This window comes from Tupaia chinensis, unplaced genomic scaffold (assembly GCF_000334495.1).
Source record: "Tupaia chinensis unplaced genomic scaffold, TupChi_1.0 Scaffold140534_1, whole genome shotgun sequence".
Taxonomy (NCBI): domain Eukaryota; kingdom Metazoa; phylum Chordata; class Mammalia; order Scandentia; family Tupaiidae; genus Tupaia; species Tupaia belangeri.
Genome location: NW_006200409.1, coordinates 2,006,800 through 2,025,948, shown reverse-complemented (window position 1 = coordinate 2,025,948; position 19,149 = coordinate 2,006,800). Strand labels below are relative to the sequence as shown.

At 40.5% G+C, this 19,149-nt stretch overlaps 1 long non-coding RNA gene across 1 annotated transcript in view; it reads left to right on the top strand.

Moving 5' to 3' along the window:
- LOC102479536 (uncharacterized) overlaps nt 1–18,836 on the top strand; it is an 81,972-nt gene extending 63,136 nt beyond the window's left edge. The window contains exon 3 of the long non-coding RNA XR_001371471.2: nt 18,409–18,836. This is a non-coding gene — a long non-coding RNA (uncharacterized LOC102479536). The remainder of the gene's footprint in view (nt 1–18,408) is intronic.
- Nucleotides 18,837–19,149: the final 313 nt, after the last annotated feature.

The window sequence follows — 19,149 nt, the reverse complement described above, 5'->3', positions numbered from 1 at the left end:
AGAGAGAGAGAGCTCCCCTACCCCAGGGTCTTCATACCATGATCCACCCACAGCCACCGCCAGCCTGGATCATGGGACATGAACACCTGGTGGGTACAAGGAGACCGCCAGACACAAACTCAGGACCTTCCCATGTGGGTCAGCATCACAGAGCATTGCTTTACCACTGCTGGCCCTACACAACTTTGTTGTTTTGCTTCTGCTGTAGGGTGTGTATGGTTGCTGGGGGGGGGAGAGAAAGAGAGAAATCGTCCCTCCACAGGGGAATTGCCATGCTGCAGTCCCTGCTCCTCCATTCTCCTCTTGCATGCACACACATATACCTGGCATTTTTTTCAAGCTGCCAGGTTGAACTGCTAAGTCGGCCATGTAGGGTCCAGCCACCATTTTTGTTTTTCTTTTTTTAAGATTTATTTTATTTTATTTTATTTTATTTTGACCCAGGACAGATAGGGACAAAGGGAGAGAAAGTGAGAAAGCAAGCCACCAGTCCTGGGACTCTAAACAACTGTCAGCCATGTGGGAGTCCAGTATCTTAACCACCACGCCACCATCTTAAACACTGGCTGGCCCCAGGCAAAATTCTAAAGACAGTGTCATGGGCTTCAAGGCCCTCAAACTATCTTGGAATTTAGTTTATTTTCATAAATTAGAATTGACGGGCTTCAGTTTATTAGGGGAAGCAGGATTTGGAGGTGGGTCTGGGTAAAAAGGCACGTAATGGGAACGAAGGTGCCAGTTCTAAACCACTCCACTGACCATTACTTACATTTTTTAGGGCTACTCATGATGCCAGTCCTGTGAACTCTTTGCTGTCAGTCCATGACAACATTAAAATAGAAATTGAGAGTGGGCATTTAAAAACATGGGTAGCAATCTGACCTTACCTTGACATCCAAGTGCATGGCCTGGGGACTGGACTCATGAATAGGGCACAGACCATTTTAGGTACAGCCCAGTTCACATGGTGAGTTGCATATGGCAGGAGCTGCTTATTACTCACAGGAATAGGATCCCCTACCAGTCCTCAGCAGGTGGGAAATTACAAACCAAAGCAAAAGCTGGCCCTTCCCCTCAGACTGAGAAGCAACAGCAGTGAAACCCAGAGCACCTTTACTCAACATGCTACCATGCTCTTTTAGCTTGTCTCCCTCACTGTTTACCTCTGCAAAGCTTACCTAGAACAAAGCATGCAGTAAGCAGTTAGTAGATCTTTGCTGACCCGAGACTGAACAGAGCAAAATACTCTGCAGAAGGAGAAGCCACATTCTTTCTCTAACGATACCCTGTAAAGGAAAAAAAAAAAATCTGGTAATTCCTAGAAAGTTGAAGTTGCTTACATGAGATAAATTATCAGAAGCCATTAACTTCACCAAAAATTCTCCTAGGAGGGACCAGCAGTTGGTGTAATGACTATGTTGCTGGTCTCCCATGTAGTCGACCACAGTTCAAGTCCCAGACCTGGTGGCTAAAACTCACACCAGACACGTGTGCGTGCGTGCCCAAGATCTCGAGAAGAGAATGGAGGAGAAGGGACTGCGGTGTGGCCATCCCCCCAGGGGGTGATTTCTCACTTTCTGACTGTCTCTTTCTGGCAAGTGCACACACCATATAGCAAAAACCTCTCAAACAAACAAACAAACAAAACACAAATTCTCCTAGGACACAAAATAAGTAGAATAACATTAAGTAGCTTGTCCTCACCATGGAGCTTCCCAGGACAGTTTCTGTTTCTGTGTACATGAATATGAATGAGCAGGTCAGTAACAAATGTGATCCATTTTCAGGGCGGAAAAACTAGAGTGGTCTCAAGTATGATGAGAGCAACAGTAAGAAGAAAATAACTGACTTAATCTTCAGATTGAGATTGTATAAATGAAAGGCAAAAAAGATATGATAGCATGTTTCCTGCCCAGGTTTTCCCTCTGCCACCCCTTTCTGTCATCTCTGTCTATCTTCCCTGAGGATCTAGGATTAATAAAATTCTGTTCTTTGAAGAAATCCAAAATCTTGCCTTTAAAAACTGGGTTCGTGAAAAGTCACCTTTAGCTCTCAAGACTCCTGGCAGCCTGAGAACTAAACTAACCCAAGGAGGGGTTAAATCCAGACCCTATCCCGTCCTACCTCTGGCCCCAGCTCCACCACCTCCAGCTCACAGGCAGTCCATTCCCCACGCCCAGCATGCTGGGCTCTACTGAGTGGCTACTCTGACACCAGGCAGCAGGAACTTGAAGCCATCGGCTATCTTACAAGAAAGAGGAATTTTATCTCAGGACAGCTTCTCGCATTCTGTGGAGCCAGTCCTTGCATAAAGACAAAATTTCCCTCTTTTCTTTCGTACTTTCTATGTTTTAAATTGAGTAAAATCAAACATTATCTGCTAAAAGTATAAGAAAAACTGAGAATGTCTCACACAACTGGTGAAATCAGTGGCAGAGTATGGGCACGCATTGCAGAGTTACAGCTGGTTTACCTTTGTCAACGACTCCTAAGTGAGCTAGAAAAGAAAGTCGTCCTGCTTCTTGTGCATGGGCTAGGCTACTAAGGGAATGAAGGAGCTTGTTGACAGTATGTGGGCCCAGAAACATCCACAATAGCTAAAGTCTGATGTGACCTTTGTCTTTGCAAATAAGAAGACTGATAACCCTAGGTGTCACCACTACGTTTTTTTAAACACATGCATCAATCACAAAGGGCTCAGCTTAATGACTATTTTCAAGTACAAACAAATTTCCTAAAGTGGAAGAAAGGGAACAGAATCATACTTGGAGGTAAATAGGGGCTCCAGTTACCCCTGGTATTTTCTAGTATCTAATATTGAATATTCACTGCATCTGCCAGTGCCCTGATTCCTGTATGGGAGTTTTATAGTTACTGATAGCAGCATGACTATAGTAACCATTTTATAATTAGGCATGGAGCTAAGACTTTATCTTAGGAGATTTTAAAAATATCTTTACAATAGCCCTAAAAGATTTTTAAAATTATTATTATTATTATTGTTATGATGATTGCTAGAGGCTTGTGTATTCACCAGAGAGAGACAGAAAGAGAAGGAGAAATTACCCGATACTGGGACATGGTCACACCACAGTCCCTTCTTCATTTTTTCCATCTCATTGGGATTTAGGACAAACATGCACACATACCCAGCTGAGACTCAAACTCCAGGCAGCCATGTGGGATCTAGCACCCTTAACCATTATGCTATGATATGTCTCAAGAAATAAATTCTTTGGGACCACCAGATGGCATAGGTTACATTGCTGGACTCCCATGTAATTGACACGGTTTTGAGTCGTGGACCCAGCAGCTTAAAAAACTCATGCTGGGCACATGTGTGTACATGCCCAGGATAAGAAGAGAATGAAGGAGAAGGGATTGTGACAGGCCATCCCCCCTAGGGGGAGGGGGGTTTCCTCGCTTTCTGTCTCTCTGTCTCTCTCTGGCAAGCACATGCACCCTATAGCAAAAATCTCTCTCTGAAAAATAAATAAATAAATTTATTCTCCTTTTTTTTTTTAAACAAAAGAGTGTACATATGCATACATGCAGGAGAGAGAGAGAGAACATCCCCAATAGGGTCTCATCAGTCCACGATCTCCATTCCACAACCCTCCAGCACCTCAGGATCTTGGATATTGGCACATATGCCAAGTGTACTTTCAGGTCGACCCAGGGATCTAAACCTGTGGCCAGCATGTGGCTTCCAGCATTGCAGGACCAGCATTTAATGCTATGCCACAGAGCTGGGCCTTTGTTATTCCATTTTATAAGGAAAAAACTGACTAGATCGCATCCCTCCTAAGTGGTCAAGTCGGCCTCAGAACCAGGTCAAGTTAACAATCATTCTGCCCTTTAGGTGTTTTTTGTTGGGTTGGTTGGTTTTGGTTTACCTTAAATGTTTAAAAAGAAAGGTAGATTCCTTTGTTTCTTGACTAGCAAGATTTCAAACCACTTTTCACCCTGGATCTCACATAAGTCATCAGAGGGAATGGGAATTGGCCACATTGCAATCACTAAAAGGTAATAATTAATGAAAAAGGTGTCGCTTAAAGAGGTCAGTGACACCAAGTGTATGTTTCTCTTGGATTAACATTTCTAACACTCTTCAAATAACATGTTGATATCAGCAGAGACCGAGAAGAATGCAAACATACCTGAACAGCTTAAACCTCTGGGAAGAAAAATATGAAAATAAAGCTGTTTTCATAGCCTTAAGCAACTTCTTACACTTCTCCTGTGATAATAACTACGATAAATTATTGGGTGCCTTTTATTTTTGCCAAGCAGTGTGCTTACCTTTAATTACTAACAACCTCAAAAAGCTAGAAAATGGTGTCTCAGTTTTATGATGGAAGAAACCAAGACTTCATAAGGTTAAGAATTTATATCTCTATGTAGACTCTCAGGAAGACTTTCCCTCCAGGAACCTGAGCACATTCAAAATGTACAACAGAAGTAAGCAGAAAAGCAGCACAAGTTGATGAGCAACCTCTCACAGTCACAGGCACGGAAGGACCAGCACCTCCTGTGGTATGGTCCATTGTCATGGAGGGGGATGTGCGGCAATTAAAATACAGGCAGGTCAGTGCTCCATTTTAAAATTAGCTGATCGTGGGCTGGCCACCCTGGGTGCAACCTATAAAATGCTCTCTCTAAAGACAGAAATGGGGACTTGTGTCTGTTCAGGGCTGCCATGGTACACCAAGGGTCACGTCTGCCTGGGATTCTGAACAGTTCCTCCAGCCCTCTGTGTGAGAAGCAAGCCTGATACTCCCCAGAAAGTTCCAGGGCCTAGAGCTGGGCATAATGACCTCAACACCAGGAGCTCCAGCATCAGGACCTCTCTCTCCAGCAGTGTCACCTGGACTGACTTATTTAACTTCTCTGGACCTGCATTTCACTGACTATAAAAGAGGGCATATTTCTCAGCAAGACGGCTGAAAATTATCCTGGCCTTTTGTACAAGTCACATTGAGCTCCTTAGAAGAATACATGAGTGATCTGGGTTATTTTAAAGGCAGAAGTGGGCCTTTTAAGGAAGAGAGATTATAGCCTCCAGTAGACCAGAGATCTGCATTCTGTGACCCTCATTTTTCTGCATCTTTAAGACCTCTACTATAAGTTGAGTTTTACATTCATTTGCGGAAACGTGTCTCCCAGAGTTTCCTGATAATTCCTGCTTTCAGTACACGTTGTGAAGTAGAGAGGTCTCTGCTAGTTGATAGCCACCCTGTGGCTGAGCCTGTCAGTCTAAGGGTAACTGTAAGAGCTGTTTAAATTCACTCAGAGTGAGGGATGGTGCCTAAAGTGTCACTTCCTGCCAGTCATTAATACATGGAGCCCCTTTGACAGGTGACCTGTGACACTGGCGATTCATTTCTTATCAGTTTCTGAGACTGAGTGTTTCTTCTTCCGATTATTACAACTTGTACCTTTAGGGCTTTTTTGCCCCACCTCTTTCCTCCTTTCCTTTTTGTTCTTTGGCTCCTCTTTTTCCTTCTTTCTCCAGCTCACCTTTATTTATTGTCTCTTTTCTCTCTTCCCTTTAGCATTTTATTCAACCACGATGTGTCAGTAAGTCCAGTAAGTAAACATTGAAAAGACTAATTGCAACCACAGAAATGGCAGCAGAGACTCAGCTTGGGGAAAACTTGGCAAAACAAACTTAATCTCATCAAAGACAAGACCAGATTCTAGAAAAATAGGATTTACTGTGAGATATATTTTACAATGAAAATTTTGCTATAAAGAACCTTTTTTTTCCCTTGATATGGTCTGAATAATTTATACCTAATGTCGTGAAATTATATATAATTAGTCTGGGTAATGTATAATTCCCATTTGATTATATATATTAAAGTGATTAAGGAACTTTAGTTTTTCACTAGGAAATATCTGCCTTCTTTGTTCCGTTCTGGGTCTGTAATGACTGTTTGCATCCAGCGTAAGACTCAAAGGGAGCAAAAGGTGGAACGCTCTACCAAGCTTCAGGGAGACAGTATGAAGTTAGCATGTGGGAGAGAAAACTGAAGAGAGATTTGTGTCCCATCTCTTGAAATCATCGGGTGATTTCACATGACTTCCAATGAGAAAATTGTGTAGAACAGTATAAATGGGAAGGGATATTTAAGGAAAATTATCCAATTAAACATGTGACATCACCAATAGTTTTAACACTGCATAGAAAAAAAATGACACTTGACATTTTAGTTTTTAATTAATGACTTCTGTCTGCCTTTGGTAAATTACTTCTATATGTTTACTCCACATACTTTATAGCAGTTGGGTTGGGGTTTTTTTCCAATTAGAGGATAGATTTCACCCTTTATCTTTGCAGGTAGCTGATCCAAGACATTTTTATGTAAATGGATTAATTAATTGGTAGCCTTCATTTGCAACTTAAAAAGAAAGTAATCCTTTTTGAGAGGCATTAACTATTTTTTAAAGCCACAACAATTCTTTACTTAAGCACCTTGTCACACAATTAGAAATTATTTGACAGCAGTAATCATAATAAATTATATTAGTCCTTACTGAATCACTTTTTTCCTAAAGTGATTAAAAGAATCTATTTAACAGAAGACTGCAGCAACTTCCCTTGTAAAAAAAAAAAAAAAAAAAAAAAAAATTCACATGTTTTTGTAAACGTAATAGTATATATTGACAAAACTTTCGCACACAAGACATCACAAGTTGAGTTACCTATACAGGCCTTGAGAGAAGGCACCTGGCTGTAGAGGGGTGTTGGGTTCAAGGGAAGGCAGCTAGCTGTGTCTGGCCTCCTTAAGAGAGACCTTAGGCCTCTCTGCCTTCCAGTACTATGATTTATGCAAATCAGAAAGCTTTGGCGGTCTCTACTTCCTGACCAGGCCGGCATAATCCACTTCCTTCAGGTTCATGTGACCATGCAAATTTGAGCACTCCTGAATAGTCCCAGAGGGGCTGTGCCTCTCATTATTCCTGCCCCATTCTCTGTGCAGTGCAAGCATTCAGACTATGAATGGACAAGGGTTTAATTACTCACCACATCTGTCAGATCAGATTCAACTTGAGAATGAAGAGAATCCCAGACAAGCCCAGTCGTTTCTTTGTAATGTTCTTCATGGCCGAGGTCATCCAGCTCTGTCTTACAGGGAATATTTTCCACTCCTTGTTTCATGACCCTTCTGGAAAACAGGGACTCCAGCTTTTGGAGATCCATTACTAGGCCTTCCACATTGTGTGTGGCCTTTACAAATGTTAATTAATCTTCCTGATGATGCACTGAGCATGGGGGCCCTTTATTCCCCCAGGGCTACTGATGACCAGTATGAATGCCAGAAAGTTTTCTGTACTGTTTTCTGACCCACAAGCTTCTCTCTCTATGTGCTTATGTGCTTTGCAGCTTCCCCCCCACCCCACCCCCCACCCCAATATGTCTCCACATGACAGATTGACTACTTACATTATTAGGTCAGCCAGAGTTTGACATAGTAAAAGTGGACAGTCCCAGGTAGAGGCTATACCTATGAGGAATAAGGTTCTTGCCAATTAAACATTCCCAAGGCCATCAGCCTAGGCCTTCCAAGGAAAATGTGCATAAAACTGTGTAGGAAGGAGTGTGTCCACTAGGGAGCAGACAGTTAAACTCAATGATGGGCACTAGCATTCCTTCCTTCATGTTTCCTTCCTTATTGAGATGATTTGGGTTTAAGAGGAGACTCTGAGGTGGCCAGTGCATGGCCTGGTGGTTAAGGATGCTAGATTCTACATTGCTGGCTGTGCAGTTCAAGTGCAGGACTCAACTGCTTGAAAAACACACTGAGTACATGTGCATGCATTCCCAAAATCCTGAAAGGAGGGGAAAATAGAGAAGGGATTCCAATGTGACCATTCCCCATGGGGATGGGTCACTCCCATCCTCATCCCTACCACCTATACCTCTTGTGAGCACATGCACCCTCTGGCAAATTTAAAAAATTAAAATTAAAAAGGAGATTCTTGGTATGTTCAGCTCTGGGATATAAAGGTCTATGGGCAATCATGGTGCTTTTTTGTTTTTATTTAAAAAGTTTTTGCTTTTATCTTTTTTATTAACATTCATTAGCCATTTTTAAAGTGTACCATTCAATGTCTTTCAATACATTTACAATGTTATACAGCCATCATGTCTATCTAGTTCCAAAATATTTCATCTCCCCAGAAGAAAAACAAATACCTGTTACGTAGTTACACCCCTTTTTCTCCATACCCTGTATACATTTACCTATCCTGTATATTTCATATAGAGCCTTACAATATGTAACCTTTTGTAACTAGCTTCTTTCATTTTACGTGAGGTGTTTGAGGTTTGCCATAGTGTTTTACTATGGCATTTTCTGATGAGTATGATTTATAATTCTGTCAAAGTTATTCCTCTTCATATGTTCTTTGTCTTAGAAAAAGTCTTCACCCTCTGTAGAAGTCTGAGAGTCAGTTTGGACCCCTCCTCTTCTCTCACTCCAATTGTCTAATTGTTCTTCAAGTCTGTGGATTCCACATCTGAAATACCTCCAGTCAATTCTTGTTTACATTCTTACTGCTTCTGCCCCCTTTATGACACCATTCATTCTCCAGATGGTCTTCCTCAAGCACAGACCCATCAGACCATGGGGTCATCCTGTATGGTGTTCTCAAAACTCTCCAGTGTTGGGGCCAGCAGATGGCGTGGTGGTTAGAGGCGCTGGATTCCCACAAGGCCAACCTTGGTTTGAGTCCTGGACCTGACAGCTTGCTTTCTTGCTTTCCCTTTCTCTCTCTCTCTCTAGTAAAATTAAAATAATAATAATAGTAACAACAAATGGAATTAAATAAAACAAATATTAAAAAAAAAAAAAAAAAAAAAAAAAAAACCCCCCAGGGGCAAAAAAAAAAAAAAAAAAAAGAACTCTCCAGTGGCTCCTCAGAATAGGGTTCAGGCTTCTTACTGTGCTCTCCAACTCTGTTCATAGTCTGCTCCACTCTCTCTGTTTTCACTTCCATCCCTCACCTGATACTTTATGTCTGATTAAACACATTATGCTGCTCTGGGTCCCCTTTGTGTTCTGTTCTCTCTCCCTAACTGTTCTTCCTCTCTCAACTGCAGGAATCCATTCCACCTTTGCAATCTGCTACATTTTAGCATCACACCTTCCCCAATCCACTAGTCAGAATGAATTCCTCTTTTCTTTCTGATCCCAGAATTTTATTTACCACAATACAAGATAGCTCCAACAAGTTTATGTCAAAATAGAAATAAAGTATGAGTATATCTTGGTACAGAAATGTTGAGGGCCAGCTTGGTGGTTCATTTGTGAGGCACTGCTAAAGCAATGCCGGATTCATAGGGAAGATCGTGAGTTTGGTTCCCTACAGGCCTGTCGACATGGGTACACCAGTTGTGCGTGCCCAAGATCCCAGCTTGAAAGGCTTGGGGAAGATGACAGTGTGAGACCCTGTTGGGGGTGCTTATCTCTCTCTCTCTCTCTTGTGGAAAGAAAAAAAAAAAAAACTTAGATAACATTTTTGAAATTCATGCATAATTTTTTCCTAACACACATTTCCCATAAACTTTCTAAATACTCCTCATACTTATCACAGCCAGTCTTTAATAAGGATTCTTTATAAATATGCTCTTTCTTCACTAAACTTTGAACTTCCTGAGGGCAGAAATTTACGTTACTCATTTTAATATCTCTGGCACCAACTATTATGTAAGTCCTCAGTAAATACTTTGAGTGATTTGAATTTCTTCTCCAAGGAAAAAACTTTAGGTCTGTAAGTAGTGCCTAGTCATGAAGAGAAAGAGTCTGAAGCAAAGTAATAAAGTCTAACATCTAAAATAGTAATTATTTTGATCTTCTATTGAATTTAAAGTTACCCACAGTGGTTTACCAGTTTCAATTAGCAGAAAATGCAACTTTGCTTTTTTCCCCCACTCTGATTATGTTTTTCATTACAAGTCTCAAGAGTTTTGTATGCAGTTGCCAAAAGTCTTCTTTTTGACAAATTGCACAGGAGGCATTTTGAGATTGTGTGATAGAGTTGATTGAATATAGGCCAAGATCTGTACACTTGTTTCACTTGAAACAAAAATACAGATGTAAGGCTACTCAAAATTTATCTATTTATTTTATCCCAATCCTCCAAATTCATCTGTCGTTAAAAACAATCGATTGGATTCTTTTTAAATTAAATGCCAAGTAAACAATGCAAATAAAACTATTTTGTTTGCTGAGAAGTAATTGAAAATCTGCAACTAATTACAAATTGGCAAGCTCTGGGCCTACAAATAGCTGAAACACTCTGCTGATGCATTGTTTACAGCTGGGTTCAAAACTAGTTTCCTTACACCAGTCATCCACAAGTTATTAATCAATACTTTGCCAAGTTCTATACCTCACCTTCAAAAAATTGTAATAAACATTTAATTTTCAATATGGGCTTCATAAACAAAGCTGTTAAAAACTAGAGGAGGTTTAATTGGCTAGAACACACAAAGCCTGTTCTTGGGTTATGTGAATTGGCTTTTCGTTTAAATACACTGTTCTTCTTCGACTACTCAGGAATCTTGCAACTTAGTTGAAATTAATATCCTATCAATCTGGTCATTGAGTCCCCTGTGGCACTCCAAGTGCTACAAGACCTTCTTTAGCTGAAATTCTGGAGAAAAGCAGTGTATTCATGGACCAGAGAGAGAAAGGGATCAATGAATTTGATTTGGCGTTGCTACTAGCAGGTAAAGTAGAATTTACAAACGACTCTGTTCTGAGTGGTGGAGTTTAAAATATACATGTATATGTACAGATTTTATCTTTAAAATCATATTTTTTTCTTCTTTTTTCTGGATTATTCTTCCTCCAGCTCTTCACTCGGCTGAGTCCTTCTCTTACAGGTTTCAGTTCAATGTCACTCCTCAAAAGACTTTCTCTGTCCACCTAATATCTCTTACATTGTTCTTTTTTTCATTTATTTACTTGATTTTTGTGTGATACAAACACTGGATTATAAACTATACAAGGAAAGGCATGTTGTCTGTCTTGATGCGATTCTAACCCTGGTTCCTGGAATAAGTTCTCAATTAAATATTGGATGGGTGAGTGGCTGATTGGGTGGCTGGATTAAAGGAATGAATGAGGGAATGATGTTAAGTTAATTGGGATAAGCAGCAGAGTGAGGACAAAATTCAATGCTAGGAAACCATGACCTTTAATATTTGTTTGTTAGTTTTAATTTATTTTATTTTTATTATTGTTATTGTTTTTAAACATTTGATCTCTTTACATCATTTGGCTTATAAAGAGAATTTACTCAACATGAAAAACATCTCAGGCCAGTCCAGTTGAGAATACTATACACATTATCATCAATAGGTAATAAACCATTTCTGTGGCCCACAAATGTCTTGCCTCTCTATTTTTTGTTTTTGTTTGTTTGTTTTAAGAGAGATTTTTGCGGGACCAACAGTTAGCATAATGACTATGTTGCTGAACTCCCATGTAGTCAACTGCGGTTCGAGTCCCGGATCCGGTGGCTTAAACTCACACCGGGCGCGTGTGCGTGCGTGCCCAAGATCCCCAGAAGAGAATAGAGGAGAAGGGATTGTAGCGTGGCCACCCCCCCTCGGGGCGGGGTGTGTGTGTGTGATTTCTCGCTTTCTCTCTCTCTCTCTCTCTCTCTCTCTCTGTCTTTCGGCAAGCGCACACACCCTATAGCAAAAGAAAAAAAAACTCTCAAAAAAATAAAAAAAGAGAAAGAGAGAGAGATTTTTGCTATAGGGCATGTGTGCTTGCTGAAGAGACAGAGACAGAAAATGAGAAATCACTCCAAGAAGGGGTGGCCATGCTACAATCCCTTCTCCTTCCTTCTCCTCTCAGGATCTTGGACACACGTGCACACACGGCTGGCGGAAGTTTTAAGCCATCAGGTCCAGGACTCAAACCACAGTCTACTCCATGGGAGTCCAGTGACATAATCATTACACCATCTGCTGGTCCCAGGAAATTTTAAACCAGCTCCTATGATAAAAAGCCAAAGCTTGTTCTAAATTCCCAAATCAGAGCCATCCATACAAACTGGGATGCGTTCAGAGACAAGGAAGGGTGAGAAGTACTACAAAATGATTTCAGTTTTCTCAAGGGTTGTTCCGTGGAGGGATGATTATCTCTGACCCTAAAGGCTTGACCCAAGACCCCTGATGGATATTACCCAAACATACATTATGGCTTAAAATGAGGAGCTTTCTCCCTGAAAGAGCTGCCTGAATGCAAAACGAGTAGTGAGGTAACGTTGGTGGAAGTATTTTTATATACATATACAGTGCATGATTTCTGGACAAAGTCATCATCAAAGGGAATACAGGCATTAAATGTTCTGGGGTTCTAGATTATTTGTCTGTCCCATCCTTTCCCAAAGTTCTAAAGCTCTATAGTGATCAAGCAAGAAATTCACTTAGTAGTTGACAATTATTTTTAAAAGGAAAAGTTACAATGGGATGTGGATTATTCATTTTGTCCCATAATGGAATAACTTTAAAATGATTTTAAAAAATGAGCTGAATGAAATGTTCTAGCAAAATAATAAGGCTGAATTTCAAAAGTCTCTTCCCTGTCTTCTGTTCCCTGGGATGCCTTAGAGAGGGTGTGCAGTATTTTAGGTATATTGTGAGCAAGGAACCTGCATTCCCAGGGGGTGGCAGGGACAGCGTGGAAGGTCTTCATCCTGCTCTGTGATCTTAAGGCAAAGCCTCTTATGTGTGAAACGCAGTGGTACCTCAAAAATAGAACAAGAGCACTCCATCCATGTGAAGATGACTGTCAAGGTCACTGAGACCTACAGTGATCTGGCAAATTAAAGCTGTCTGTGGCTGCCTTTCCTTTCAGGACATACTTCTGGAGATCAAAAAAAAAAATTATAAATTGATGATTTTCTGTTGCTGAGTCATTCCTCTTCCAGTTCTTTTTGCTTATCCTATTTATTGTCAGCTTGATACCTGAGCCATAGCATCTGTGCCTTCCAGCAGGTCTGACGGAAGGATAGAGATCTGCCTCCTCCAGGCAGAGCTAGGCATGGATGTGCAGGCCCTCCTGCAAGCCCTCAGATGTCCAGATCAGCATTGTTGCTTTGTCTGATCAGTCATTCACTGCTCCACGATCAGTTCTTATCCTCATCTATTACTGGGGCAAGGGGAAAACTGAGAATGGAGTGTGGGAAGGGAGTGTAGATTCCTCACATGGTTTCTGGCCAGTCAGATTCATCGTTTCTCCAGGAAGAGCTGTGTGTAAAATGGAGTGATCACCACACGCCCCCCATGCTCCCTCTCTGCTTCCGTGCCCCTTCATCTAGGTAGAGCCTACTCATCTTGCAGGGCCCAGCTTAAATGTCACCTTCTCTTTGAAGCCTCCCTAAGCCCTCGGGCAGAATAACCATTCTTCCTTCTGTTCTTCCTCACTGCCTGCTCTACTGCATTTATCAGTTTATGTCATAGATTATTCTGTACAGACGTGGCTGTCATCCAAGGCTTTGAGATCTCTGAGGACAGGGATTGTGTTTCCTTTCTCTTTATATCTCTGGGATTCAGCATAGTTCTTGGCACATAGTAGGTCCTCTGTGAGTGCCTGATGAACGGGAAAAGACTAAAGACCTGCAATATTAAAGAAATTAGTATTTTGTGGATGGAGAAAAATCACATGTGAAGTTCATTGTGAAACTAATCTTTTCTCCCCAATACACCCTGATTAAACTATGACAGTTTCTTCCTCTCATGAGCCACCTGGATCTTAATGGTTATTTTCTTACAAGACTGTTGAGTTTACAGTATGACAGAATTGTGTTTACCTTGGAATGAGGGCTGTCCTCTATTAAGAAGCTTTCAGAGAGCCCAAGAGTCGAGTTATGGTAGTGTGGGCAAAAAGCCAGGAGGGAATGCCTAGGGGAAAAGCCCTGATGGATAAGCAATGCTTTATCATCTGGTCCCTGAATCTTACAGATTAAGAAGTGACTGAGCAAATGATCCCACACTTAGGCCTTCCCATGTTCCAAGGCTTGAACTTACTCTGACTGGCTCCAGATTCCCAGTGATGCATACAGCCCACAGGGTCAGAGGCCACTGTGCTGCCAGTCAGAGAGGCAGGTGGAATGTAGCTGCACCCCCGGCTGCATTTCCCAACACCTCACTATCCATGATGATCGCTCGTCGGCATGCTGTTTCTGCCACCTTGTCATACTTGTCTGGGGACTCAACGGCTGGATGTGTGGAGAGCTGTCCCATCTTTTTTTTTTCCCCCTCAGGACAAGCTCAACTTCACTTCCTCTGGCCTTATCAAATCCTTTGTTCCCAAAATTGTTAATCAGCGACTTGGGGAGGTTGAACTCAACCCCTCCCTGCTCATATCCTCCCAGCTAAAAGTAATGAGAAAAACAATTAATGTGGTTTGGATTCCATCTTTCCCACTTTGCCCAGCCTACTATGACTTAGAAGGATAAGGCTGGTGAATTTTGTCTGTTGCATTTTGTACGTAGTACTGGTGGTTTCTTGGCCATCTCTACTTCAAGCTCAGCTTAAAGAAACATATGGCTCTAGATTCTTCAATGCTACAGATATGCTACTTTCCCCTGTTAAGAGACTTAACAAATGAAATCATGGTTTTCCAAACCTCTTTTCATTTACCGTCAAAATAACAAGCAAAGTCTTGTATTTCAACAGAGACACTCTTTTCTCTCGGTTATTGAGCGAAGAATGTGCCATTGTCTCTGCTGTATATTTTTATTTTATTTGTAAATTGTGCATGCTGCATGCCACGGAATACTGAAAAGCCATACACCCTGGCTTGTTACTTGACACATAGTATGTGTGATTACAGATTGTCTGAGTAACAGTGGGCTATTGAACTGCCATCCAGATGTGTGTGGCGTTAACTGTGGGAAGGTCCACAAAGGAGGATTATCTTTCTTGTTGCTGGGGGCCAAGCCCTCCAGAAAGTGGAAATGTAAGTGTGGAAGCTACTCACATTGAACAGTTGCTACAGATAGCTCCTCAGAAGCAAATTTAATAGTTTCTTTGAAATTCCACATTGCAATTAAGACTGAGTTTGTTCTCCTTAAGTAAATAATACAAGGAAAATGCCTGAACAACAACAACAAAAAAATGCAGTTTTGAATGAATTTGAGGAATGGTTTAGTCATTTTATATTTTTAAATATCTAGAAATTTAGAACATGATAAATTCAAGATAAGACCCCAACCATCCCGAACCTCTGACCTATCTTCTTGTGTGCCTGGTCTATGTCTCCTTCACTCCCTTCCATCGTCTGCTGTATAGCATACTACAACTGTAGACTAGTTGGTATTCATAACACTGGCCACGGGAAAATAATGCAGAAATCTTCCTGTGAACATTCTCAGTCTTTTTTTTCTTTTCTTTTTAAAAATTTGCTTATAGGGTTTATGCATTCACCAGAGAGACAGAGAGAGAAAAGAAAAATGAGAAAGTACACCTTCCTGCACACTGGGGAAGGGGATGGCCACGCCACCATCCCTCCTTGGAATTTTGGACATACACACACACACACCTGCCAACATGTTTTTCTCCTCTTGGAATTTTGCACTTGCACACACACGTGCCTGGCATGTTTTTCAAGCTGCCAGGTCCAGGCCAAACCACTCTTGGCCATGAGGGATCTAGCCGCCTTAACCACCATGCCACTGACTGGCCCATGAACTTTCTCTTTAAAAGTCATTTGAGGGACTGGCAGGATTAAAGGCGCTGGATTCCCACATGGCCGACCGTGGTTCGAGTCCCAGACCTAGTGATTTGCTTTCTCATGTTCCCTTTCTCTCTCTCATTCTCTCTCTGGTCAAATTAAAAAATAATAATAATAACAAATGGAATTAAATAAATAAATATTTTTTAAAAAAGATTTTGAAAATAAAATAAGTCATTTGAACCACAGTGAAATACCACTTTCTTTCCACTAGGATGGTTGCAATAAAAGAGTCAGACAGTAGACCAGACTATGGCCTGGTGGTAAGGCAGCTAGATCCCTCATGCCAGACAGAGCAGATTGAGTCCTAGACCTAGTGGCTTGAAATATATGCCAGGCACATGTGCACATGTGCCCAAAGTCCCAAATGGATGGAGAGATGGAGGAGAAGGGATTGCAGTATTACCATTCTCCATGGGAAGTACTTTCTTGCCTCCCCCTACCTCTGTCGCTTTCTGGCAAGCACATGTACCCTCTGACAAAATTAAAAAAAAAAAAAGTTGGACAACTACGAATGTTGAAGTAATGTAAAGAAATCAGAACCTTCACATGCAGCTGGCGAGAATGTAAAATGCAGTAGTCACTTTGGAAAACAGTTTGACAGTTCCTTAAAATGTAAAACATGGAATTACCATATGACCTAGCATTTCTGTTCCTGCATTATCTCTACCCAAGACAAAGAAAAACATATGTTCAGACCAAAACTTGTACATGGATATGTATAGCAGTCTTACTCATAATAGTCAAAACGTGGAAGCAACTCAAATGTCCATCAACTATGAGCTGATAAGTAAATGTGGTATTTTATTCAGCCATGCAAAGTCATAAAGTACTGATCCAAATGGATGACCCTTGAAAACATGCTCAGTGAAAGAAGCCAGACACAAAAGACCATATGTTACAAGAATCTGTTTGTATGAAATACGAGGAACAGGCGAATCTGTAGATACCAGCTTAGATTAGGATTTCTAGAGCAGGGGAGGTCGTGGGGAAATGAAAAGTGTTAATGGACATGACTTTCTTTTAGAGCAGTGAAAATATTCTGAAAGTGATTGTGGTGATGGTTATACAGTTTGGTGAATATTCTAAAATTCTGATGAGTTACTAAAATCTGGGTGAATTACATGGTATGTGAAGTATACCTTGGTAAAGTTGTTTCAAAATAAGGGCAAATGAAGACATTTTCAGATAGAAAATTTGAAAAGATACTTGAAGGTGATTTTTTTAAAAAATTATACCTAAATTTAGGGTATCTTTAAAAACCACATACCTGAACTTTTTTGGCAACATAAAAAAGAAGGGGAAATGTTTTAAATGTAATAGCTTATATCCTTTTTCTTGTTTTAAATCTGGAATGAAAGCTCTGTTACTTGTTTGACAGTATCAATGCTTTCTATCTCTGGTTGGAATCTACAGCAGCAAGTTGGCACCCAGCCATCAAATACCTAGAATTACCTTTGTGCGATAAAAGTCCCTTTAGCAATGCATATTGAAATATATCATTTTGAACCTATTTTAAATTCTGCAGCAAGTAAGTAAAAAAAAAAATTTTTTTTAAATCATGAAACATCAGGCAAGTCAAAGGAAACAAAGAAACGAATAGGAAATCCTCTCTAGATTCTGTTCGCACTCCACTTTCTGTAGTTTAATCTAAAGAAAAATGTGGAATTTCCTGCAGAGTGATTAATAGGCTAGTGTGGTGACATACAGGAACTCTGAGCTTGACCTTGCAGGTAAAGGCTAACTGGTATGTTAAGTTGATTACACAATTTCCTCTCAATAAGTTGACAAGTGGTTTGCACAGTTGCCTTGACTTTTGCCCTTATAAATGCACACTTATAAATGACTTGCTTTTTCTGCTAAAGCAATCCTTATTTTAGATGTGACATGTGTTAAGTAAACAGCCTGAGATGGAACCCCAGGTTCCTACTTTTCATAGCCAAGTCAAATGATTGAAGTTGCCTGGGGTCCAGAGTTTGGGGAGCCGGAAACTCAATTTTGAGATATGGCTATATTCATAGGGCATAAGAAACCCAAAACTGTTGTCTTCCTTCGAGTATTATGAAGACAACTAGTGAATCTGAGAGAATGTGTTCCACAAATGGTTTGAAATAGTCCAGGAGTAGAGACTGCTAGGTGGTTTGACAAGTAGATTTAATTCGAGTGTTTTGTACAGATTGCCTTCCAGATATCAAGTCTATAAGAAATGTCTTCAAAAATATGGAAAAAAGGTTCCTACTCTGAAATTCTATTCTATGATCATTTTCACAAGAAGAAACTGTAGTCCCTTTATAGTTTCGAAAAGATCGTTTATTGAGATACTTCTTTTTTGTACCTATTGCTTCCTTCTATTTAAAGGGAAAGTTTCAAAAGCTATTATAGATGAACAGGAAATACAGTTTCAGATGATAAATCAAAATGCTCTTAGGTAAATAACTACTTATTTGTAGATTTATAAGTCAAGCACCTTTATTCAACCTAATACATCCTGATTTGATAAGCAAAAAGAGATTTGCTAGGGTTGTTGATTTAGCTGAAATAGACTCGTGTGTGTGTCGTGTCTCTTTCTGAATGAGTTAAGCATTTGGAAAATGAATTGATTTTTATTTATATATACAAAGATAATACCATTTATGCTTTCCAGGTCTAGAATATGACAAGCCCTGAGCTCATCTGGAAAACAGAATATTATTAGGACTCAAAGGTTAAATGTGCCATCCCACCATCAAAGTCGGTGAATGCTCCTCTGAAACAATGTGCAGGCCCGTTATAAATCATTTTCATTCATGTTAACTCTTACATAAGCTGAAACTCAGCCTGAAAATGTTTACTGCTTTCCAGAGATGACTCATGCAGTAATCTTTTTATTTATTTCATTATTTCGCTCAGTCGTCTCTAGGTGCTCGTAACAAAAGCCTAGCTTTCCACAGGCTGGCTGGCCGTGTACTCGGGCAAAGGCTGGAGCTAATCCCTCCTGCACTGTGTCTTCTCCTTGCAAGTTGTCAATACCCGGTAACCATTAACTATTAACGGCAACGTCATCCTGCCATTCCACTTCCTGCCCAGCTGGCCAGCACCCTGTTTGACATTCAGGGAGAGCTTTTTCATGTCCAGCTTTCTCTGCTTGTGGAAGGTTAATTTCTCCTCAGATTTGGTTTTAAACTCCACATGGCAAACCTAAGTTTCACCTACTCCCACCCCAGTGGAACAGTCAGAGAAGTTTCTGCTCCCACTCCAATATCTCTGTCAAAAGAGAACCTCTTAAAAATAAAGCATTTCTGTTATATACATTTTTAATCAAAAATTTCAGAAATAAAAAAATATAGGACGTAATATAATGAGCACCTTTCTTCCCAGGATAAGCTTAAGAATTAATATTTTACAA